Here is a 26,952-nt window from a genome sequence, read left to right on the forward strand (position 1 = left end):
TGAAATTTTGCACAAGTCTCTTTTTTGGTCCAAGGTCGTACGCTATTAATGTTGAGAAAATCGAATCACATTTAGATTTAGCTCCCATATATATCTTTCATTCGGTATGGCCCTTTAAGCCTGTAGAAGCCGCAATTTTGGTCCGATCTTTACGTGAGGTGTTCTATTTGACGTCCTCATATGCGAGGAGAATTTTGTCAAAATCGGACCAGGTTTAGATATAGCCCCAAATATATATTTCATCCGATATGGCCTTTTAAGGCTGTAGTAGCCATAATTTAGGTTATATCGTAAGAAAATCTAACAAGATTCTATTCAATAGATATGCAAAATTAATGTCAGCAGATATTTGTACTTAAAACAGCAGATTTTGTTTGCTGATTTAGCTGACTGAAATGTTTCCAAAAACAGCTGCCCTATGTTTGCTGAAACAGCAGTAATGTCTGCTTTCCCATTTTCAGCAGACAAAAGCTCCTGTTTTAGCAAACATTTTTGCTGTTTTGAATAACAAATTTGGTTGAGTGTAATTTTTTCAGCAGATTTATGAACTTAAAACAGCAGATTTATTTTGCTGATTTAGCTGACCGAAATGTTTCCTAATGCAGCTGCCCTATGTTTGATGAAACAGCAGTAATGTCTATTTCCCCATTTTCAGCACACAAAAACTCCTGTTTTAGCAAACATTTTTGCAGTTTTGAATAACAAATTTGGTTGAGTGTAGGTTCCATGATGATGTAGTATTTTACATAGTCGGCCCCGCCCGACTTTTGGCTTTCCTTATTGGTTTTTCATAATTTCTCCATATAAACCCATCTTCCGATTAGACTTCTTGAGCAACTATAGAGCGCACATCTTATTGGAATAATTCAACTTCCAACATCAATGACTAAACTAAAATATACTAACCCAGCGTTTTAGGTCATTAATATTTTATATACATTCCTCGAGTAGAACGAATTTAAAGAATACAAACACTCGTTTATTTTGTTCTCTAATAGAATATTCTAAGCCATTTAAAATTACGCTTTTAAAGTTGTGTCATTTTATTTTTCTTTTGTCTTTTCTCGCCTATCAATTATGAATTACACTCATTGTTATTCATTGTGTTGGTGTTTAGCCTTTTTAGTGTGAAAATCATTCACCCTAAACCAAAAAAAAAAAAAAAATACAATAAAACAAAACATCAGCATAGGAATAATAGACATTTTGTTTTATTAAAGCCATATAGTGGGCCAAAAAGTTTTTAGTCATTAGTTTAAGCTTGAAACCTTTTTTAGTTGTTGTGTTGTTGTTTTTACTTCAAACTCTGAAAGAGACATCTGATCTGTCTGAGATTACAAATAGTAAAATGAGTTTACGAGTATGACATTTCTGAAAAAATATATAAAACTTTTGTTTTTAGTTTAAATGTCATTAAATAGTTTAGTAGAGCATGACACCCGTTTGGATAAACAGCATTTTTTTTTTGTTAATATTATATATTTAGGCAAAACTTTCCTGAGTCACATTTTATCATAGATGAAAATAGTTGTTACTTAATTTGAATTTTTATGACATAAGTGAAATAAAAGTCATTTTAAATGCTCTCTATGACATATGAACTATGATATGATGAAGACTATTAAAAACGTAGATATCCATAGTTTTTGCTTAAATTAAAATTTGACTAAGACAATAGTTAAATGATTACACTGGGAAATGGAATAACTGTTATATAAGTCTGTCATAACCCAAAAAGTTTACAGATAAGAACAATGGAAAGAGGTGTAAATAAAACACTGGAAAAATTAAAGATCATGATTGTGTTTTTGGGCAGAGAATTACAAAATCCCTGAAAGGATTCACACTCTTGGCTGAAATAAAGTCGGGCAAAGTCGACCATTTGATAACCTACACCATCTTGGCTATGCAGGCTTCGTCATCGAAATAAAAATTTGAAATAAAGAATTTCGACCGAAATCCGTACTTCTCAAATATCAATGAGTGCTGTCCGATTCAAGTTTAAGCTCAATGATAAGGGACCTCCTTTTCATAGCCGAGTCCGAACGGCGTGCGGTTGTGCGATACCTCTTTGGGAGAAGTTTTTACATGGCTGCCATACCAAATGGTACAGTACCTCACAAATGTCGCTGATAATTTTTTTTCTGATGTTCTCACCAGGCTTTCCGCGTCATGGGCAGGCATGCTAACCTCTGCGCTACGGTGGCCTCCCCTGTTCCTTAGTGGAATGTTCATGGGTAAATTTCCATTTGCAAAGAGGCTCAAGAATTATAAGCGCAAGATCCGTTTATATGAGAGCTATATAAGAATTTGGACCGATTCAGACCATATTTGGCACATCTGTTGTATGCCATGATGATATTGCGGTCTCTAGAAGCTAAAGAATAGGTTTATATGGAAGCTATAACAGGTTGTAAACCGATTCATAGAATAAGTCATTCTTCAAGTTTAGATTAGGTTTGGAAGCCCGTTTGGACCATCGTGCTACCCTCGAAAGAAAGATAAGAGAAAGAAGATGTGAGACCTCGGACCATGTCCAAGGGTGACATAGGAATAGAAGAAACAGGAGAAAAGGAGAACCCGAGCGGGGGGATGAAAACGCCTATCCCGATGCAAGCACGGATGTTACTTAACCGGAACTTTGACACTCCCCGTTGGAATCATTCCGTCCCACCAACAAATCTCAAGAGACCTCCCAGAGGTATATTCGCAAGTTGGCCCAGATCGCTAAAGAACCAGCTCGCCAGAAAGGAGAGCCTACGTCTCTGCACACCCGGACATAAACATATAGAGTGCTCAATGGTTTCCTCCTCGAAATCTGTTGTAGGTCATAGAAGAAGTCATAGTATAAAATTTCATCCAAATCATCATTAAAATCGGGAGATCTGTTTATATGGGAGCTATAACAAGTTGTAAACCGACTCAGGCCATACTTAGCACGTATATTGGAGGTCATAGAAGAAGTCATTCTGCTAGGTTATATTAGGTTAGGTTGAATGGTTTGTCCATCATAATTGAGTTCACTAGGAGGCCAGTTCGGCCCATTGTGATACACTAGAAAGAAAGATAAGAGAAAGAAGGTGTGAGACTTCAGATCATATCCAGAGGTGATACACGAATAAAAGAATCTGGAGGAAAGGAGAACCCGAGCGGGGGATGAAAACGCCTATCCCGACGCAAGCACGGATGTGCCTTAACCGGAACTTTGACACTCCCCGTCGGAATCATTCCGTCCCACCAACAAATCTCAAGAGACCTCCCAGAAGTATATTCGCAAGATCATCTAGATCGCAAAAAACCGGCTCCCCAGAAAGGAGAGCTTACGTCCCTGCAGACCCGGACATGAACATATCAAGTCCTCCCTGAAATCTGTTGTATGTCAAAGAAGAAGTCATAGTATAAAATTTCAGCCATATCGGATAATATTGCGGTCTCTAGAGGCTTAAGAGTAAAATCAGGAGATCGGTTTATATGGGAGCTATAACAGGTTGTAGACCGACTCAACCCATACTTAGCACGTAATTTGTAGGTCATAGAAGAAGTCATTCTCCAAAGTTAGATTAGGTTAGGTTTAATAGGTTTCCCATCAAATTTGAGTTCACTCGAAGGCCTGTTCGGCCCATTGTGATACCGTAGAAAGAAAGATAAGAGAAAGAAGGTGTGAGACTTCAGATCATATCCAGAGGTGATACACGAATAAAAGAATCTGGAGAAAAGGAGAACCCGAGCGGGGGGTGAAAACGCCCATCCCGACGCAAGCACGGATGTGCTTTTGACACTCCACGGCGGAACCATCTCCTCCTATCAACAAATCTCAGGAGACCTGCCAGGGATACGTTCGCAAGATCACCCAGACGGCGAAAGAACCGGCTCCCTAGAAAAGAGAGCATACATCCCTGCAGACCCGGACATGATGATATCAAGTGCTCGATTGTACCCTCCTCGTCCTCATGAAGGCAATTCCTGCAGAAGTCATTGTCCGATATTCGCATGCGCACTGCCATGTGGACTATGGCACAGTGTCCGGTTATGACCCCTGTAAAGGTACTTATCGACCTCCTTAGTCCGACCTATGGTACAGTGTCCGTTTGTGACCGCCGTAAAGGTATTCTTCGTCCTTTTATCGTTAGATGAAAGGTACGAGCACCCTAGCAGTCCGGCAACCAGTCCGAGTCCCATCTAGCCGCCGACTCCGCTCTGGCCATCTCTTCTACTGTTCAGTAGGTAGCTCGACAAATGGCACGTAGGCAAGACCGGTGACTGGTTTGCCCGGCGCAGATGAACCCCTCCTGGCGAATTCGTCCGCCCCCTCATTTTCTGGAAACCCCTAATGGCCGAGAACTCAAGTCGGCGTCACATCGTGGACTCGGAGCCTATCCAGGGACTCCAACCAGTCCGATTCCCATCTTGCCACCGACTCCGCTCTGACCATATCTTCTACTGTGTTCAGTAGCTCGGTCGAGAACTCAAGTCAGCGTCACATCGTGGACTCGGAGCCTATCCAGGGACTCCAACCAGTCCGAGTCCCATCTTGCCACCGACTCCGCTCTGGCCATCTCTTCTACTGTTCAATAGCTCGACAAATGGCACGTAGGCAAGACCGGTGACTGGTTTGCCCGGCGCAAATGAACCCCTCCTGGCGCATTCGTCCGCCCCCTCATTTCCTGGAATCCCCTCAAGGCCGAGAACTCAAGTCAGCGTCACATCGTGGACTTGGAGCCTATCCAGAATTTCTCTTGCGTCTACTGTAATGACACAGACCTCTGCCTGAAAGACCGTACACTCGTCCGTCAGTCTCAGAGACATACCGATACTGAGTGCGTCGGAATAAACCCCCCATTCAGTCCCTTACTCCATCTTGGAGCCATAAGTGAAGATCGACGTCTTATCCTCCTCAAAACACAGAATTCACCATCATTTCATCCCTCCTAGGAAAACGAAAACTGAATGCCTTTATCCCATTCGTTACTGATGCCAGGTAGTCGGAGATACTCCTTAGTCTAGCCTCCGCATACATAACATCCAGAAATAAACTTTGGCCGCAACTGTCCTCCTTCAGCAGGGAGAGCTTCCTCAGCCTAAGCACGAACTTTGCGAAACAGTTCTGAATATAGACCCCAATGAGCTGCATATTCAGCATCGCTTTCAGACCTGCCTGCGTTGCGGATCTCAGTGCCTCATGTGACCCCGATGCAGGCCAGTCTCAAGACTTCTCGAATTCCTTCGTATGAGTTCTCTTTTCCACGCTTCTCCTCCATAACAGTGTTCCATGGGTCAGTACTGGTCTCGAAATGGCCATGGCCGTATACATTCATTAAATCATCTTGGGGGTTACCTCCCACTTCCTAACGAACTTTCTCCTGTAGGAGTAAAATGCGCACATTGCCTTACGGTCTCTTTCCTTGGTATTTCTCTTCCAGAACTGCTTCGAATCGAGGACTACGCCAAGGTACTTCGCCTCCTTCGACAGTCATTGAGGAAAATTTCAGCAAAATCAGACAAAAACTGCGCCCTCTAGGGGCTTAAGAAGTCCAATGGGGAAATCGGTTTATATAGGAGTCATAGCTGGTTTTGGACCAATGCTGACCGTACTTGTTGCATCTGTTGAATGACATAGTAAACGTCATGTTACACAATTTCAGTCAAATCGGTCACATAATTGCGCCCTCTATAGGCCGAAGAAGTCAAATCGAGCGATCCCCTTATGTGGTCGATCAGGTTCCTATATCAGGTTGTAAACCGATTCACGCCATTCTTAACACGCATGTTGGAGGTCTTAGAAGAGGTCATTATGGAAATTTTCAGCCAAATCGGATAATAATTGCGGCCTCTAGAGGCCCAAAAGTCAAACCTAGAGATCAGCTTATATGGCACCCATACCAAAACATAGACCGTTTTGGTTCATTTACATTCTCAACCGACCTGCATTAGTAAGATCTATTTGTGCAAAGTTTCAAGCACCTAGCTTTACTCCTTCGAAAGTTAGGCTGCTTTCGACAGAAAGACAGACAGACGAACGGACGGAATGACGTTGTTAGACGATACCCCCATCCTATGTGGAGGATATAAAGAGGTGGGCCTTTATCATTGAGCTAGTTGTTGTTGTTGTAGCAGTTTGCTGTGTTCTATCTTTGGTCTGCTTGATTCTGTTGAGTGTCCAGATCCAAGAACTCTGCGATAGGGTGCGTCCAGAGGGATCTGGGTCTGGATCGAGTAGGTCTGGCTTAGCAGTTAAACAGGTGACGTGTGTCGTGTGGTCCCTGGTCACAATCCGGACATACGTCTTGCACGTCTGCATCAATCCTTGCTCTGTAGGAATTGAGACGGCTGCATCTGCTGGAACATAATTGAGCCAGTACGACTCTGGTTTGCCTGGGGAGGTCAATTTCTTCAGGTTCAACTAGAGGCGGTCGTTCTCCAAGGACATCATTCACCCGATAGCTATTTATCTTCTCTGCTACCGTCTCTGCATGAATGTTGTCTAGACCCGCATGATATGACGCTTGATCTAGAGGTTCTCTCTTGTAGCGCTGAACCTCATGCTCTAGATCAAGTAGATCTACCTTAAGCCTTCTGGGCGGTGGATACCTATCCACAAGATGATGATTTGGATGGCCTCTGCGATAATAGCCTAAAAGTTATTGCTTAGACAGCATTTGCACTGATAGGATCTTTCTCTCCTGATGAGAACTGAGGAGACAACCCATCGCAGTTCGAAGGGCGGCATTCTGACAAATCTGAATATTATTCCATTGGGTGTCTCACAGCTAACGAGACCACACTGGCTCTGCATAACATATCACAGATCGGCCAATTGCTTTGTACGTGGTCAAAAAGGTTTCTTTGTCTGCAGCCCAAATGCTACCGGCAAGTGAGGGCCTTGTTTCTACTTTTGAGTTTATCGCAAATTGCTGTGGCATGTAGGGAGCTAGTACTTGAATGGGGTAGTTTATTTGAAAATTCTCCCCTATTCGTCTTGGGTATTCTTTCATTGCTCACTTATACAATACCTTAATATGTCTGGAATGCCTGGAGGCCACCGTAGCGCAGAGGTTAGTATGTCCGCTAATGACGCTGAACGCCTGGTTTTCGAATCCTGACGAGACCACCAGAAAAAATATTCAGCGGTGGTTATCCCCTCCTAATACTGGCAACATTTGTGAGGTACTATGCTGTGTAAAACTTCTCTCCAAAGAGGGGTCGCACTGCGGCACGCCGTCGCCGGACTCGGCTATGAAAAGGAGGCCCCTTATCATTGAGCTTAAACTTGAATCGGACTGCACTCATTAATATGTGAGAAATTTCCCCCTGTTTAGTGGAATATTCAGGGGCAAAGTTTGCATTTATCTGGAAAGTCTGAGACTCTAGACCCGGATCTTATTAACTTGTATAGGCAAGGTAAAGGAGAAGGAAACCCTATGAAGTATGTATTCTAAGGAAATTAACAACTGAGTATATATTCGCAATAAAACCAACCAAGGAAAAGTATTTTCATTATACACAAACGAATTTAGTCATATGTCTATGAAGATGACATGAAGTACAGAAGACCTCTCACTCCTTTCTGTCTACAATTCATCAAATAAATCAATGTTTGGCCCTAACATAACTTGACCAAAGCTATGGTGTTTACTAAATTCGCCATGGTTCGGCAATTTTCAAAAGTCATCCAATTAATCAACAACCCTCCACAATTTCATTTAATAACTTCCTTCGAAAACCATTGCTTCAAGTGCAATACTAATTTCACACCCATAGAACATTAAATAATAATTCATTTCACTTATGTCATAAGATTTCTATTCTTGCTCTTTCGCTATCCATTGGCCATTCTTTCTTTCTTCCTTCAAGCAACACAAACGAACCAGAAATTCACGTAATATGAATTAAAAAAAAAAAAATGATGAATAGATAGATGATTATGATCATGCTGATAAGTTCCATAACTCGAGCTGAAATGCTGGTGGTCATATAAGAAAGATATGCGTGTAAGAGTTGTGTTCGTGACATGGTGTGAGTGTGAAGTTAAAAACACTATTAGCGTGTTTATTTTCCTTTTATTTCATACTTTGCCGTAAAGGCAAAAAAAAAACGAAATATCACCAACAAAGTCTTGGAAACTATGAAAAAGAAAGAACCCATAACAAAAGTGCTGAAGAAACCAGAATTCCACTTGGGACTTGGTCTATGCTATAAGCCACAATGCTTTAATCAACACCAAGATGATGGTGTATGGCGGCTATGGTGATCATGATGATGATGAAGATTGCGTGATTTCTTGCCAGCTTTGTTGTTACTTCACCAGAATAGTCACTGCTAAGAATGGCAAAACAGAAAAAAGGAAAGAGAAAAAATAAAGAAACATTAGTTTTATGTTGAGTAAGGTAAAGTCTTCTATGATAGCAACAAAGAACCGGGAAGCAAGAGTGTGGTTTTGTACACTGTAAAGGTAACGATAGCAAATTGTTGACTACTTAGTTATGCCCTTTTGTGGCTGCGTTGAAAGAAACTGCAAAATGTGGCTGTAGCTGCTGCCTAGGCCTAACTAAGTCCAATCACTACCATCATGACTGCTTGCCTTGTAAGAGTTTGTGTCTTAAGTCTTTTGTATTTCCTTTTCTTTGTTACGTTGCCCCCACTACCAACTACACACACACACGCACACACATACACAATTTCCACCATACCTTGCAAATCATCATTATTGCCGCCATTACTGTAATCATCATCATCATCACCATCATCATGAAAGGCGGCAATAGTTTATGTCGCAGCCAAAAAGAACCATTGCCATTGCCACAACAACTCTTACTACCTCCGCCTTTTTAGTATTTATGCAAGCAACAAGTTCTTGTTGCTGCCGCCACTGCTGCCTCAGCTAGCTACCAAAGAGCAATTTGCCACTTCCTTTCCTAAGCCAACAACTAGCAATCATTTACTTATTTACGGAATTCACGGTCATACACAAAGGGAAGAGCAAAGAGAATTTAAGAAAAAAAAAAAGAATAAACTATCCATTAAATTTTCCGGTGGAAGGGAAAGAAAGGGATAACCAGCATGGGTCATCATAGGAGTTTTAAGGCCCTATACTAACTCTATTGGACAAAGAGTTGAACCGATGGAAACCAAAAAAAAGTGGGGATAAGGGTTATATTTAATGAAATTAAATCATTTTCTGAATGGTTGAAGCTATATTCGTGTGTCCGTCCAATACTGTCTTGAACAAACCACAGTTTTTAGGGGTTTGCCCTGAAATTCCGGCTTTACTAGACTAAAAATCATCTTTTCGAATGATTTTCTGGTAATCTTATCCGCAAGTGAAAAGTATTGCTGTCCGCCTAGAACGGCAATCGGTCTAAGCTATAAAAAAATCTATCCCTTATGAACTTTTATTGAGTTCGGCTGATTTTTTATCGCTCACTCTTCATTAAAAAAATTTCTCGTACCAAAACTTTGTAGGGCCTTAACTTGCCTGCTTTCCTTTACCTTTTTGCTTCCTTACCTATTTCCTTTCTATAAAAATGTCTTTGCACCAAAGTCAGTCCTAGAAATGAAAATGAAGAACTTTTTGCAGCAAAAAGGGAACCCGTAAAACAAAACCCAGACTAGCTTTGCTAACTGCATGGCTCTTGCACAAAAAATTAAAGGTAGAGGGTCTATGTAATAAAAACAGCTACTCGTAGATGAACAGCTACTTGAAGGTCTTGTTCATGACAACAATACGGCAAACAAAGTAAAGCTTGCAGCCATTTCAGTTACCTTCCTTTCAAGTTATTTTTATTCTAGCCAACAACAACACAGCCACACCGAGAAAGATCATTTGAACATGTTGCCATGGTTGGATAGCCAGACTGTGACTTTGATGTTGACTTTGTCTTTGGCTATGTCTCCCCATAACGTTACCAAACCACTTTTGTACACCAAAGACTGCTGCACATCACTATGCTAGAATTTTGTCTACTGTTAACAACCTTTGCTAGCTCATCCTTAGTACTCTGGTGGTGGTGCCTTCAACATGCCTAGTTTTTTTTTTCTGTTTTGTGTTTTCCTTAAAACCGTTGAAAGGAAACCAAGTGGAATTTCTTTTTTATGCTTTATTTGGCTTTTGCTTTGTGGTTCCCTCCTTTATGGCAGATGAGTGCTTGCAGCAGACTACGGTTAGGCTTGGCCATCTTTGAAGTTTTTAGGTTTTTCTTTGTTTTGGTTTGGCTTTGGAGTGGATCTTGTTGCGCTTTACATGGGCTAGTCTTGAGGGAAAAAATAGAAATACTGGTTTCCCTTTTTGTCCATGATGGTAGATGTATGGGTGGGGTTCAGTTTGCATCAAGGAAGGAAATTGTAAGTAGTTTAAAAAGGGATTTTATACAATGAGAGTTCATATATAGAAAATAAAAAAAAAGATATTTTAAATTAGTTAAATTAAATAAAGTTTTTAGAAAAAAATTTTTGACAATTTCTACCATATTTTTATTAAATTAAAATTTAAAAAATCTTTTTATAGAAACCTCATTTTCTAAAATTTTTGTAATAAATATATTTTTCTCAGAAATTTTTAGAAAAAGAGTTTTCTTAAAAATATTTTTTTTAAATAAAATTAAAGTTTTTTTTTTAAATAACGTTTTTAAACATTTTATTATGAATTCATTAATTTTCCCAATTTTTTTAAGATATATAATTTTTTAAATTGAATATTGTCCGGTTGCAGACCGTATGGTTCTCTTTCTCTATTACATATATAAAAACAAACAAGTAAAAGCGTGCTAAGTTCGGCCGGGCCGAATCTTATATACCCTCCATCATGGATCGCATTTGTCAAGTTCTTTGCCCGGTATCTCTTTATAGGCAAACAAAATTAAATGGATAAGAATTGCTATGTTATTGAAGCTATGTCAAGTTATAAACCTATTCGGGCCATACTTGGCTTGGATGTTAAAGACAATAGTAAATCCCATTGTGCAAAATTTCAACCAAATCGGATAAGAATTGCGCCCCATAGGGAGATCTGTTTGCATGGGAGCTATATCAGGTTATGGACCGAGTCGGACCATATTTGGCACTTATATTAGAGGTCAGAGAAGAAGTCATTGTGCAAAATTTTAATCAGATAAGAATTACGCCCTCTTACGACCTTTTTAAATCAGATAAGAATTACGCCCTCTAGAGGCTCAAGAAGTAAAATCGGGAGATCGGTTTATATGGGAGCTATATCAGGTTTTGACCTGATCAAAGGTCAGAAATACAGTGACTGCGCCAAATTTCATCTAAATCGTATGAAAATTACTTCCTCTAGAGGCTTAAGAAGAAAAATCGGCATATCGGTTTATACTGTAGCTATATAAGGTTTTAGGGCGAAACATTGGTGTGTCGCTACTGTGGTATCTCAATGGACTTAAAATTGTCTAAGTGAGTCTGTAAAGGACTGCCACTCCTTCCTAACCTAACCTAATTTATATGAGGTTTAGGCCGATTCAAACCATTTTAGTACATCCATTAAATGTCATAAAAGACGTCATAGTACAAAATTTCAGCCAAATCCGAGAAGAATTGCACCCTCTAGAGGCTCAAGAAGTACAAACTGGATATCGGTTTATATGGGAGCTATATCTATTTATGGACCGATATGGCCCAGTTACAAACCCAACTGACCTACACTAATAGGAAGTATTTGTGCAAAATTTGAAGTTAACGTGCTTTCGACAGACAGATGGACGGACGACTTAAAATGTCATGACGATCAAGAATATATATACTTTATGGGGTCTTAGGCCCATATTTCGAGATGTTACAAACGGAATGACAAAATTATTACACCCTCATCCTATGGTGAGGGTATGAAAACTCAACGTCAAGAGTATGATCCAGTCAGCCAATTCAGGCCTCTACAGAACTCAAGAATGACAAGGAGGGTAATAGCCTGTTAGGAATTCAGGCTCGAAAAGAGGTGTTCACCCATTATCCCGTGTTTTATCCTCGCAATTGTGGGGCGGTGACACAACAGGTGCTCGATCGTCTCCTCGCCATCGCGTATCCTGCAGCAATCTGCCTTTCGCTGCACCCAGCGCGACGCCAAAAGCCTGGCGTGGCTATGATCAGTCAGAACTCCTTTAAGCAGTCCTTAGTTATACTTTCTCAGTCCCAGCATAAGTACCTGTTTTAGGAAATACTCAGCCACAGGGCCTTTGACATCCTATAACCTACAGCACTAGCCCACGCCTTATTCACGCAGCTATCATAGAAGGCGTCCACACTACCAAGGAGGTGGGACTGCGGAGGTCTCAGTGATTCCATAGCAAGATCTGCAGCAATCCATTCCTGTCCAGGTCGTCTGCGCTTCGTTTCCCGCCACATCTTGATGGCCTGGGAACCAGCAGAGCCTGGCTTTTTCCATGGTTCGAGGAAGCTATTTACATCTTCTAACCAGTTTCAACCTCACACGGCCCGACGCCAGAGCCTTCAGCGCTGCCTGACTGTTTACGCATATCGTAACGGTCTTATCGGGTGGCCGCTCCCGCATCAACATCTATCCAGTGCCTTCAGGATCGCGAAGACTTCCGCCTGAAAGACACTGCACCCATCCAAAAGTCTGTAAGATTCCCTGATGCCATCTAATTTAGACCCATCCTTGTATACAGAGGGTCCCAAGGAGGACGGGGTACCCCCAACTCAGAGATTCCTTTTAAAGAAAACAACTTCTAAGCCATCAACGAGGAAAGACTCCCCTGGTGTATAATCAGTCGGACCGCATATAGGATGGCGCCACGCCGCAACACAATCCTCCAACAGAACAGAATATTGGCCTAAGTTAGAAGAGTGACATTTACCTGAATCCCCCAGTCTGGTGGCGATCTTGTCTGTGTGTATTGCCACATACTTGTGCAAAGGCACAAGATCAAAAATGACATTCAGCGTCTCTCCCGTGGCACTTCTCTTTGCCCCAGAAATTATCTCTGCCGCGTTACCCCGTACCTTTTGGCCCTTTCTTCGACGTTTCTTCTCCAACTTAGTTTCTGGTTCTGGGCTTGACCCGGGGGTCTCAATGTTAACCCAACCCAACTCCTTTCTATCGAGTTTCGACAGGAAAATAGCGCATTTATTCCCCTTGTGACTGTTTCTTCGACGTTTCTTCTCCAACTGAGTTTCTGGTTCTGGGCTAGACCCAGGGGTCTCAATGTTAACCCAAAAAAGTCTGAAATATGATTAAGATTTCAGCTTTAGTATGAGGCAGCCACTGCAGCTGTGAAACTTAAGGCGATGAGAGAATGGATTGAGCATGGGATCAGCTCATACCATCGCGGTATAATCGAGGCGACGATAGGAAACCTGTAAGGAAGGGAAGAGTTTTCCGATCGGATACCTGAGACGACACTTGAGGTCGAGTGCGTGGCACTGCTGCCAGCGGCACAGTCTTGAACTGACGGAAACCTAGTATTGCCATCTGGAAGATCATATTACACGGATGGATCAAAGTTAGAGGACAGAGTGGGCTGAGAACCCAGAGACTGAGATCTGTTTAAGACTGCCTGCCGATCACGCAATGCGTGAAATGATATGGTGCTAACGCAAGAACGTCGATTGTGAACATCTTTACGAACAGTAAAATGGCCAAAAGGGCAATAACACTAGGACGGTAAGGTCACCAACAGACTTGCAGTTTTAGAAGGAGATTAGCGCCTTCTTTGAAGATGGCAAAATCCGTACGTTTTGGGTGCCGTATCATAATGGAGTAAGGGAGAATGAAAGGGCAGACGATTTGGCGGTGAAGGCTAGAGGACTGCCGTCAATAAACTTGTTTAACCCGAAGCCTTTCGTGTCGGTGCAGTCCGAGTTAAGGGCGTGGGCGACGAACACGCATGTAACACTGAGGAACAGCGAAACAGTCGGTAGGGCGGCGAAAATCCTATCGGGGTGATCCGGATCGTAAGAGAACGAGACTATTACTGAAAGGAAGTTAGAAGGAGATCAGTATAACTTTTGGTATCATAACGGGACACATAGGACTACGAGCTCACTTATGCAAAATCGGTGCGGCAAGTGATAGCTTGTGTAGGGCACGTGGGGAACATGATGAGACGTTGGAGAATTTCCTATGTCATTGCCAGGCTTTCGCGGCAAAAAAAAAACCGGTACATAGGTGGGGCACAATACCAAACATGAACCAACTTAGGAGAGTGGTATGGAAAACAGTAAAGGATTAAGTAGCACGGTGTCCCTAACATACATTTTTCTTTCTCGAGGTTTTGCAAATTTTGCCCATGAACATTCCACTAAGAACAGGGGCAAACTTCTCACATATCTATGAGTGCAGTCCGATTCAAGTTTAAGCTCAATTATAAGGGGCCTCCTTTTTATAGCCGAGTCCGAAGGGCGTGCCGCAGTGCGACACCTCTTTGGAGAGAAGTTTTACATGGCATAATACCTTGCAAATGTTGCCAACATTAGGAGGGGAAAACCACCGCTGAACAATTTTTTTTTGATGGCCTCGCCAGGATTCGGGCGGATTAATATGTAAATAGTAAAATAGGGTGATTGGTTTGAAGGGAAGATGTATCAGGCTATAACCGATTCAGACTATATTTGGCACATATGTTGAAGGTCATGGGAGAAGCCTTTGTACAAAATTTCAGCTAAATCGAAAAATAATTGTGCCTTCTAGAGGCTGAAGAAGTCAAGATCTCAGATCGATTTATATGACAGCTATATCAGGATATGGACCGATTTCAACCATACTTAGCACAGTTGTTGGAAGTCGTAACGTTGGAAGTCATAACGAAACACGCCATGCAATATTTCAGCTAAATCAGATAGGATTTACACCCTCTAGAGGCTCCAGAAATCAAGACCCCAGATCGGTCTATAAGACAGCTATACCAGGTTATGTACTGATTTCAACCAAAATTAGCACAGTTTTTGGATGTCATACTAAAACGATATGTGCAAAATTGCGCCCCCTAGAAGCTCAAGAAATCAAGACCCACGATTAGTTTATATGGCAGCTATATCAAAACATTGACCGATATGGCTCAACCGACCTTAATAAGAATATTGACCAACCCATTCCAACCGACCTTAATAAGAAGTATTTGTACAAAATTTCAAGCGGCTAGCTTTTCTCCTTCGAAAGTTAGCGTGCTTTCGACAGACAGACGGACGGACGGACGTAGATACCTAGATCGACTTAAAATGTCATGATGATAAAGAATATATCTCTATGGGGTCTTAGACGAATATTTCGAGGAGTTACAAGCAGAATGACGAAATTAGTATACCCCCATCCATTGATGAAGGGTATAAAAAGAGAATCTATTCCTTGCTACTTACAAAATCCTTAATTGTTTACCATACCACGCCTACTTAAAACCAAAATTGCTAAAGAAATCAAATTTTTTTTTAAAAAGTTTCTATTGGAAAATTGTTCATGAATTATATTTCTATGGGAAAAACTTTATGAAAATATCTGTGAACATTTTTCAATAAAAATTTTTCTCCAACAAACCTTCAAAATCATCATCATCATAGGTCTAAACCTCTGTCACGCTTTATTCACTGTTGTTGATTTTTTCTACTAAGGTCTGTCTGTCTGTCTGTGGGTGTGTTGCTTTTGCCATCTTAAAACAGGTGCAATATTTACATAAATCTTTGAGAGATCTTTTCAACAATCAACTCAAGATGGATGCCTGAAGTAGTATGGCCAATTACAGACAAATTCAACTGCCACCCAGTTCGCTTAATAACACTTACAAATAATAAAGATGACTATGACGTTATAAATATTTGCCAAGTGGACGACACACATAGCAATGAGAAACACAACAATCTAATAACAACAACAACAACAACTACAATATACCCTCTATAAATGAAAATGAAACCTTGTTGAAGGTTAACAACAACAACAAAAATTAACATCCAAGTATTTCCTAGTCTGAAGTTAGACTTGGACACATTTTTTCACACAACTAACTAAAACTTAGAAAAAAAAAACATTACTCTATCCAAACAACACAAAAACAGGCAAATAAAGTTAGAGCGAAGCTACAACAGCAAAGTATGAAAAAAAAAAGTGTATTACAAACATTACATTATAGCGATACTAGCAAGCACTCGGAACATTTGGCCACCTTGACCTTAACACAATAAAATAATAACAGCCCGGCACATAGCGAGTCTTCAGCCAGTTAGTATAGGAGAATGTTGTTCAAACAATAAGTAAAGCATAGTTTGCTTTATTTCCACTTCCCCCTCTTCCATTCAATGGCCGTAATAACAATAAGGAACCAAGCTTACAACTACTCTAATCACCATGGGGTTTTTTTTTTGTTCTTTTGTAAAAAATCCATTTTTATTGTTAACCGATTTTTTTTTTTGCTTTGTTTCGTTTGCTTACATTTTACCCAGTTTATCTATGGATGGTTTAATTCTGTTTGATGTGCTTAATTAAGTTACGAGTAAGAAAAAAAATAATTTTAAAAAAAAAACCCAAATGGAAACATGTTGTGGGTGTAGCTCGAATGTTTTCTTAAGTCATATGAGTGGCAAAAGTAATCTTCTATGGAATATAAATTTAATTTTAATTATAATTTTGTTTATAATTATTATTTTGTTTTGAAGTGATCTGTATTTAGCATTTTTTTTTAACTTTAGATACCTCTCCCACGTTAGACAAAAGTTCTGGCTTGGTAAATGTAAGCATTGATTAGTGGAAGATTTCAATAAATCATCGACATTTAGGTTAAAGTGGAGAGAAAGATACTTAAAATCGAATTTTTTGCCATATTAATCAGGTCACAACTACATGAAAGTGGAAAAGAGGTCCTGAGATCATAGATTGCCATAAGGAAGACGTAAGGGAAGAGAGCCAAAACTAAGTTTTATCCAAATACATACAAATTTCTCTCTATTATTTGCCTTTACATACAAAATTGTCTACGAGATGAAAAAATACATGTTTTTGTTCACGGATCCTATTTGTATCTCTGTCCTTTACTGTCCCATACTCTCAAAATTACCTATTCTGGTTATCGGATAATCTAAGTATCCCAAGGAATTATATGGCAGATGAGCAGAGAGCCCTCTTAAACATTCCAGAGGAACTTGAATTTGTGAGAAAACCTCTAGCGTTCACTCAGAAGACCATTGTAGCACAGAGGTTAGCAGGTCCGCCAATGACAATGAATGCCTGGGTTCAAATGTTGGTGAGAACATCTGAGAAAACTTCAGCGGTGATTATGCTCACCTTAATGCTTGCTACACACGGTGGAATAGTACCGAAAATACTAGTAACAAGTAAAAAGGCATTAAGTTCGGCCGGACCGAACTTTGGATACCCACCATCTCGGATATATATACAAAACCCCCTTTCTTCACAATCCGGTCAAAATTGGATAACTTATTCACACAAATTCGGCACGTGCGTTTAGTGGTCTAATATATATAAGTCACTATTCAATTTTGTAGAACAAAATATTGGTCTTCTTGGCAGCTATCTCCAAATATTAACCGATCTGAACCATATTAAGGTCGGATATCGGGAGGCTCAGAACAACTCACTGTTTTAAATTTTAGCGAAATCCGGTAATAAATAAAGCTTTTATGGGCTTCAGTCCCCTTATCGGCAATTCGGTCTATATGGCAGCTATATCTAAATATAAACCGATCTGAACCATATTAAGGTCGGATATTGAGAGGCTCAGAATAACTCACTGTTTCAAATTTCAGCGAAATCGGATAAAAAAATAAAGCTTTTATGGGCTTCGAACCCTTTATCGGGAGATCGGTCTATATGGCAGCTATATCTAAATATAGACCAATCTAATCCATATTAAGGTCAGATGTCGGGAGGCCTAAAATAATCCATTGTATCAAATTTCAGCGAAATCGGTTGACCCTTTATCGGGAGATCTGTCTATATGGGAGCTATATCTAAGTATAGACCAATCTAATCCATATTAAGGTCAGATGTCGGGAGGCCTTAAATAACCCATTATATCAAATTTCAGCGAAATCGGTTGTGCCTTTATCGGCAGATCAGTCAATATGACAGCTATATCTAAATATAGTCTGATCTGTACAATATTTAGGTTGGATATTGGGAGGCTTAAAACTACACACTTTTCAAATTTCAGCAAAATAGGATAAATAACAAAGTTTCTATGGTCTTCAGACTCTTTATCGGGAGATCGGTCAATATGGCACCTATGTCTAAATATAGTCCCATCTGAACCATATTTAGGTCAGATACCGCTGTTTTAAAAATCAGCGAAATCGGGTAATAAATAAAGTTTTTATGGGCTTCAGACCCTTTATCGGGAGATCGGTCTATATGGCAGCTATATCTAAATATAGACCAATCAGAACCTAATTTTGGGGCGGATGTCGGGAGACCTTAAAAAACTCCCTGTTTCAAATTTCAGCGAAATCGGAGAAAAAATAAAGCTTCTATGCTCTTCAGACCCTTTATCGGGAGGTCGGTCAATATGGCAGCTATATCTAAATATAGTCCGATCTGTACCATATTCGGGACGGATGTTGGAAGGCTTAAAATTACGCACTGTTCCAAATTTCAGCAAAATCGGACAAAAATTAAAGCTTCTATGGTCTTCAGACCCTTTATCGAGAGATCGGTCAATTTGGCAGCTATATCTAAATATAGTCCGATCAGAACCAAATTTTGGGGCGGATGTCGGGAGGCTTAAAAAACTCACTGTTTCAAATGTCAACGAAATCGGTTGAAAAATAACGCTTTTATGGTCTCCAGACCCTTTATCAGGAGATCCGTCTATATGGCAGCTATATCTAACTATAGTCCGATCTGTACCATATTTGGGTCGAATGTTGGGAGGCCTAAAACTACACACTGTTCTAAATTTCAGCGAAATCGCATAAAAAATAAAGCTTTTATGGTCTTCAGACCCTTTATCGGGAAATCGGTCTATAAAGCTTCTATAGTCTTCAGACCCTTTATCGGGAGATCGGTCTATATGGCAGCTATATCTAAATATAGTCCAATCTGTACCATATTTGGGTCGAATGTTGGGAGGCCTAAAACTACACACTGTTCTAAATTTCAGCGAAATCGCGTAAAAAATAAAGCTTTTATGGTCTTCAGACCCTTTATCGGGAGATCGGTCTATATGGCAGCTATTGCTAAATATAGTCCGATCTGAACCATATTTAAGTCAGATGGCGGGAGGCTTATAATAACTCACTGTTTTAAAAATCAGCGAAATCGGGTAATAAATAAAGCTTTCATGGTCTTCAGACCCATTATCAGGAGATCGGTCTATATGGCAGCTATGTCGAAATATAGTCCGATCTAAACCATATTTGAGTCAGTTGTCGGAAAGCTTTAAACTACTCACTGTTTCAAATTTCAGCGAAATCGGTTAAAAAATAACGCTTTTATCGGTTTCAGACCCTTTATCGGAAGATCGGTCTATATAGCCGTTCAAGAACTTAAACAGCGTGTATCAAAAAGACGTATCTATGCCAAATTTCAGCTTAATATTTCAATTTTTGAAGGCTGTAGAGTGATTACAACAGACGGACAGACACACGGACATCTTGAAATCGTCTTAAAATGTTACGATGACCCGAAATATATAAACTTCGTAGTGTCGGAAATTGATATTTCGATGTGTTGCAAACTGAATGACTAAATGAATATACCTCCTATCCTACGGTGGTGGGTATAAAAATATGCCGTATGAAAACGGGTAGAGATATCTTTTTGAATTTTGGAATAGTTGGAGCGGAGCGTTAGCGAAATCGTGTGCAAAATTTCAAGGCTCTAGGTCCGGGTGTCTTTTGTAAGGCCCCTAAAGTTGGTCACCTCGGTATTTAGAAAATTTGTTGGGGCTGCCAAATCTTCGGTTTTGGTCCGATTTCCAAAATTTTAATAGTTGAGCTCTACAATGTCTCATCTTGTTTCGGGGATACTCGACTTTTAATTTTTATTTTTTTTAAGCAATTTTGACCGAGATCTGCTTTGTATTTTGCATCATATGAAGACATTTGTGGTTCGGCTACAAATTTTAAGCATGATTTCAATTCGTAACAAAATTTATAACGACTTCACCACAAAATGTGTACACATCTGATTATTCAGTTAAAAGTTATACAGTTTGGAAGTGAAACAAGTAAAAGCGTGCTAAGTTCGGCCGGGCCGAATCTTATATATCCTCCACAAGGGATCGGATTTGTCAAGTTCTTTGAATTAGTTTTTCAAATATATATGATCTTTATCAATTTATTGACCGATATGAAGCGTAATTGGCATACAAGTCATAGAAAAATATCACCTCCAAAATTTCAGGGAAATTGAATAATAATTGCGCTCTCAAGAGGTTCAGAAATTTAAATTCGGAGATCGGTTTACACGGTAGCTATATCAGGTTATGAACCGATTTAGACCAGACTTGGCACATTTGTTGGATTTCATAAAAAAACACCTCGTGTGAAATTTCAGCCAAATTGGATAACAATTGCGCCCTCTAGAGGCTCCAGAAGTCAAGACCCCAGATCGGTTTATAAGACAGCTATATCAGGTTATGGACCGATTTCAACCATACCAAGCACAGTTATTGGGAATCATAACAAAACACCTCAAGCGCCTAGCTTTACTCCTTCGAAAGTAAGCGCGCTTTCAACAGGCAGACGTACGGACATGGCTAGATCGACTCAGAACGTCGAGAGGATCTAGAATATATATACTTTATAGGGTCTTGGACGAATATTTCGAGGTGTTACAAACGGAATGACTATTGTAGATTAGTATACCCCCATCCTATGGTGGTGCGTATAAAAACTACTGCTTTGAAGACTGCCGAATGTGACTCAACCGCATGGGACCCAACCACTTTGGGAAAAGCCCATATATGTAACATTAGGCTGTTGCGTGGTAGTGTGTGTTCAGCATCCATGTCATAGATTTGATCTTTGAAATAATATTTCTTTAAACTTATGTCTTCAATAATCCATAAGAATGCCTTATTATTCTCCTACACAAAACAAATTTCTAAGCTTAAGCTGATGAAAGGATACGAGTATCTCGCTCTATTATAGCAACCCCAAGTTCTTATTCATTGCAAATGTTTTCAAATATAACGCCCGTGGAATATCTAATGATCGATGGACGTCAAGTGAATATCGACCATCACCAGCAAAAGACTTAGATTTTTAAATTTCCAGCTAGTTTTGAAAACAAAATCAAAGCCTTCTTCGAAATGAAAAGAAAACATACATACATCCAATGCGTAGCAATATAAAGGGGGAGACGGTCTTAGCCATTGCTGGAGCCGAAGCATGTGTATACTAAGCATGTTATTTGAAAGTAACATTGTTCTTCTTATATGGCCATTTCCAAACACCACACACCAAAAGGGGGAGGAAGACTCTGATCAAAAACTGGTTGTGGAAAAAAAGCCTAAAACTTCTAAAGGTATGGTATGGATGGTGGTAGTACATAGATAGACAGGCAGTCAGTTTGTCGGTGTCGGTCGGCGTCGTCATCTTCTTCTTCTTCGGTGTCTGCCTGACGGACTTGGAACATTGGCGAGTCTGGAGTTGGGATAGAACAAAACAAACTGCGCAAACGCAAACACAATTTGAGCCCCACCAACAGACAGACAGACAGACAAGCCCTAAGAGCTCAGAATGAAATTCGTGTACGCTAGAATTAAAGCGTGTTTGGATTTTTTTCTTTTTTGATTTTGTTTTGGCCAGTCTTCTTTTTCTTGGTTTCTTTATACTTTGGATTTTTGCAATGATAAAAAAAATGGCAATGCCTTGCCGTTCAAAAGGTTTGGGGGGCTTATGGTAGAGAGGAGGCTCCACATGTTCCGATTATTTTATGTGATTTTTTGTTTTTCTCTTTTTTATTATATAAAAAATCAGTGTGATCAGTGTCCAAGCAGCCCAAAGCATGTGTTTCACGCCCAAAATTTTACAATAAAAGGCATCTCTCCCCTTTTTAATTTTTTCATTTTTTTGGTTTGGGGAAAGGAAAAGAATTTCGTACGAAAAATTAACGAGGATCATATGAAGAACATTTTCCTAATTTGAGTTTTTGACGCAAAATATATCGGTAATAGAAACAACATAACTTTTAAAAAAGGTCAATATTTTTCTACTATTATCGAACGAAATCGATAACTTTATAATAGTAATAATTCCAAGGTGATATTAGCCACAAGTATTACATAAGTGTAGAAAACGATTGGCCTTTTTTCGATAAAAGTCAATAAATATCGATACTGTTCGATAACATACAATCTATATCATACGATTACAGCCGATAACACATATTTTTCATGATTTAAGGCTGGTACTATATTAATTTTTCACGCTAAAATCGTATATATTACCACCCATTATTGCGAACATTAAGTAGATCCTGTCCCCAACACCCGTTACAACTCTTAATTTCCTCTATACATAGCTCTACATAGATCACAGGAAAATGGCAATTCTATGTTATCGATAACACCCGATTGCAAATTGCAAATTTTGCCCATGACCATTCCATTAAGGAACAGTGGCAAACTTCTCACATATCAATGAGTGCAGTCCGATTCAAGTTTAAGCTCAATGATAAGGGGCCTCCTTTTTATAGCCGAGTCCGAACGGCGTGCCGCAGTGCGACACCTCTTTGGAGAAAAGTTTTACATGGCATAGTACCTAACAAATGTTGCCAGCATTAGGAGGGGAAAACCACTGCTGAAAATTTTTTCTGATGGTCTCGCCAGGATTCGAACCCAGGCATTCAGCGTCATAGGCGGACATGCTAACCTCTGCGCTACGGTGGCCTCCGATATTTATGTATACATACGATAACACCCGATAGTAACTTTAAACATTGTTCAATGGGGGCTCGGGGTATATTTCACTACTATTCAATGGATGTCAGTTAAAACTTTTAATTTCCTCTATACATAGCTCACAGAAAAATCGCAATTCTATGGTATTGATAACACTCGATAGTAACTGATAACATTGTTCAATGGGGACTCCGGGTATATTTCACTACTATTCAATGCATATCAGTTATACAGCAAAAATTTCCAGGAAATAGTTGCCCTGGATAGTTTTTATACCCACCTCCGAAGGATGGGGATAAATTAATTTTGTCATTCCGTTTGCAAACACATCGAAATATCCATTTCCGACCCTATAAAGTATATATATTCTTGATCAGCGTAAAAATCTAAGACGGTCTAGTCCGTCTGTCTGTTGAAATCATGCTACAGTTTTTAAAAATGGAGATATTGAGCTGAAACTTTGTACAGATTTTTTTTTTTTGTCTATAAGAAGGTTTGGTTCGAAGATGGGCTATATCGGACTTTATCATGATATAGCCCCCATATAGAGCGATCCGCCGATTTAGGGTCTTAGGCCCGTAAAAGCCATATTTATTATCCAATTTTGCTGAAATTTGGGACAATGAGTTGTGTTAGACCCTTCGACATCCTGCTTTAAATCGAGAGATCGATCTATATGGCAGCTATATCCAAATCTGGACCGATCTGCGCCATTTGGTAGAAGTATGTCTAGGAGCTTAACCTAACTCTCTGTCCCAAATTTCGGCGACATCGGCTAATAAATAAGCTTTTATGGGCTTCAGACCCTTTATCGACAGATCGGTCTATATGACAGCTATATCTAAATATAGTCCGATCTGAACCATATTTGGGTCCTATGTTAGAAGGCGAAAAACTACTCACTGTTTCAAATTTCGGCGAAATCGGTTTCAAAATAAAGCTTTTATGGGCTTGAGACACTTAATCGGGAGATCGGTCTATATGGCAGCTATACGTAAATATAGTCTGATTTGATCCATATTTCGTTGGGATATCAGTAGGTTTAAGATAACCCTCTGTTTCAAATTTCAGCGAAATCAGTTAATAAATAAAGCTTTTATGGGCTTCAGACCCTTTATCGTCAGGTCGGTATATATGGCATCTATATATATAAATAGCCTAACCGGATGAAAATTGCACCCTCTTTAGGCGTAATCTACCTCAAAAGAAGAGATCAGTGTCGGATCACCTATTTTTGTCCAATTTTGCAAAAAAAAAATAACTTTGCCGATAGCATCGATAAGAAAAATATAAATCGATATTCAGACAAAAAATAAAATATCGATAGTGTCATCGATATTTTGCCAACTCTACTGCATGGTACTAAAATAAAGCAGGCCCTGTCTTTAAAAATCTATTTTCCATCTCAAAATAGTTCTCTGCAGAGAATTTAAAAGCAGGCCTTCTCTAGTTTTGCCCAAGATTGGCTCGTTATCAGTTGATAATATCATATATTATCTATTGCAATAAAAAGATATTTTTTTTAACAATTACTTTCTTTTTGAAAAAGTTTTAGATATCTATTGAATATATCCTAGGTATGGGCGTAATAACAAAGTGTTGCCCACCTACCTTTTTTTTTAGTTCAATCTCATTACAACTGTGGGAATATTCACTATAATACTTGTTAGTCCAACAACAACAACAAGACCTTTGCAAACAATAACCAACTGACTATGAAGTTAAAAACAAACGGCCACAGTAACAACAAGTACACTACAACATCAAAGTAATGAAAAAACCTTGATCTTGATCTCAAATGTGTATAAAATAAAGTCTAGAGCCAGAGCTACAAATACAAGAGCAATAACATTTTGCCATACATACACAGATACATACATGCATAGCATGCCACCGCAGTCAGAACCATCACACACCACAAAAAATTGCAAACCTTACAGTTCTATGGAGCTTCAATCAATGTCTTGAAGTTAAAACCTAGAACATGACTCTATAGCAGCAATATGGCTATAGAGTGGTTCTAAATCTTTTGTGTGGGTAACTAACAAACACCACGAGCACATTTCAAGTTTTTTATTAACCTTGTCCCGTGGTGGTGGTGCGATATATTAAAACAAATGTGCGGGTATGACTGAGAGCATGGGGGAGAGTAAATGAGCTTTGCAAACTAATTTCTTATTCTGGTTAAAAATTCTTTTGATTTTGTATATGTATCATAAATTTGTAATAGCTTGGTTCCAAACAAAAACTATTAAAGAAAAGTTTTGGATAATTCGTTCTTGCGCTTTTTTGATAATTAATAGTATACCAATAGTTAGTTCGATTTTGTTTTATCTCATTAATTTGGCATACTCTATATTGATTATATTATATTTATTAAATATAAAGGAAATACGTAACGGATGCAGGCAATATTAAAAATTATAAAACGTAACAAGTGGCAACTCATAATAAGCCAGACGCCATCTGTAGTGCTTATTGGTTAACTTTCCACTGTATGCTAAAGGTGAATTTACAGTCAAAAGGTGAATAAAAAATGTGTGGTGTGCAATACAGATGGTTTGTGTATTGGCTAAAACATAGGTAATGACAAAAGATGTCACCCAAGTCGCCTAAGCGTTAGATAAATTAAAACATTTCTTTCATTTTTTTATATGTACAGGACCCGCACGGCTACACGCACGGCAATAAATTGAACAAAGTTTTCCTTTTAATATTTCTGTAAGGCAACTTAAGAGCTTTTAGTGAAATAGCTTGCTGCGCAGGTGATAAAACATATATACAGATGAAGAATTTGAAGTTCGCACATAGAGTGGTTGGTGGCGCTTGTGAATATAGATAAATGAGTTATCTTAAAACATGCCGCAAGCAGAATTCTGCTCTCAATGCTATTTGCGTCGTTTGCATTTTCTAAATATCCATTTTTTCCTCTCCCGTGAAGGAAACTATTTTACCTTTCAATATGTGTGTCTTTCTTTTATTTATTTTCTTTTTCCTGATAATTTGGGTTTTTTTAATATTTTCGGCAGAGCTGCTTGGTTTGAAGAGAAATAAAATAATTAATTTCACCTATGATTAATCTTGACATTTTTTTGAGAGCACAACATTTGTTTATTATTTCAATCCTCTTTGACGACTCCTATAAGCTTGACATTTTCTGTAAAATTTTGAGAGAAATTAAATTCTTGTGTTAATTCTATGCGCTTTGGAAATATGTATGTATGTATGTTGCTTGACTTACAGCTTGTTACATCTTAATAACTTTATTGAATGTCCTACGATCTCTATTGATACCAAAGATCAGTTGGAGGCTCCATTCCTAAAAGCCCTTCTAATGGGGATGTTTTGGAAAAGGAAGGGAAGGAAGGAAGTTTAAAAAATACTACTCTGCCAACAAATGTAGAAAAAGCAACTCCCAAAAGTTAAAAAATTTTTAACTTTGACGACCAATAACACTACTTTACGTGTGGCAACATATAATGACGTTCGCTTTCAAGCGTCAAGTTGAAAATTTTTGACTTTTCCGCTTTGCTTTTGTTGTGTACAGAGTTGCATTTTTGCAACACGACGCTCATTCTGTTGCTGTATTCTTTGAAGCCGTCCCAATCGGCATTCTTCTGATTAATATACGTCCTGGATTCAGAAGTTTTGAAATCGGATAGCAGGTCAATGGTTAGAATTATGCGAAGATGGTCCGATCCCAATGAAATGACGACTTTTCAGGAGAGGTAATAATGTGCTATCGACTTTTGTCTTATATGGATAGATATGGATAGACTTATGTATATGGATAGATAAACACTGTCGGCCGTATTCACAAAACTTAAACTCTGTTTACACTGCTCTTTAAATCCGGATTTAATGGCTCGATCATCTGTTTTCCCTTTATTAAATCAGCTGACGAGAGCCGGATTTAATTAGCAGTGTAAACGGGGTTTTAATGTCAAACAAACCTATGAGACATTGTAACTTTGCTAAATATAGTGCAAAATATTCAAGCGGTCACAGGATCCTGTCCGGTTCTATGATGTTGTGAGAGGTGTCGCTCAGCGGCATGCCATTCGAAATTGGCACTGCCTTTTCATTGAACCACCATGCATGCCTTTGAAGCCGAAACCCTGTATTCAAGTTCTGGAGA

General features: G+C 39.2%; 1 protein-coding gene across 3 annotated transcripts in view; it reads left to right on the plus strand.

The window, feature by feature from the left end:
* LOC106081175 (transcriptional regulator ovo) overlaps nt 1-26,952 on the plus strand; it is a 124,491-nt gene that overhangs the window by 86,051 nt on the left and 11,488 nt on the right. The gene's annotated exons all lie outside the window — the stretch shown is intronic.

Source organism: Stomoxys calcitrans, chromosome 4 (genome assembly GCF_963082655.1).
Source record: "Stomoxys calcitrans chromosome 4, idStoCalc2.1, whole genome shotgun sequence".
Classification (NCBI taxonomy): Eukaryota; Metazoa; Arthropoda; class Insecta; order Diptera; family Muscidae; genus Stomoxys; species Stomoxys calcitrans.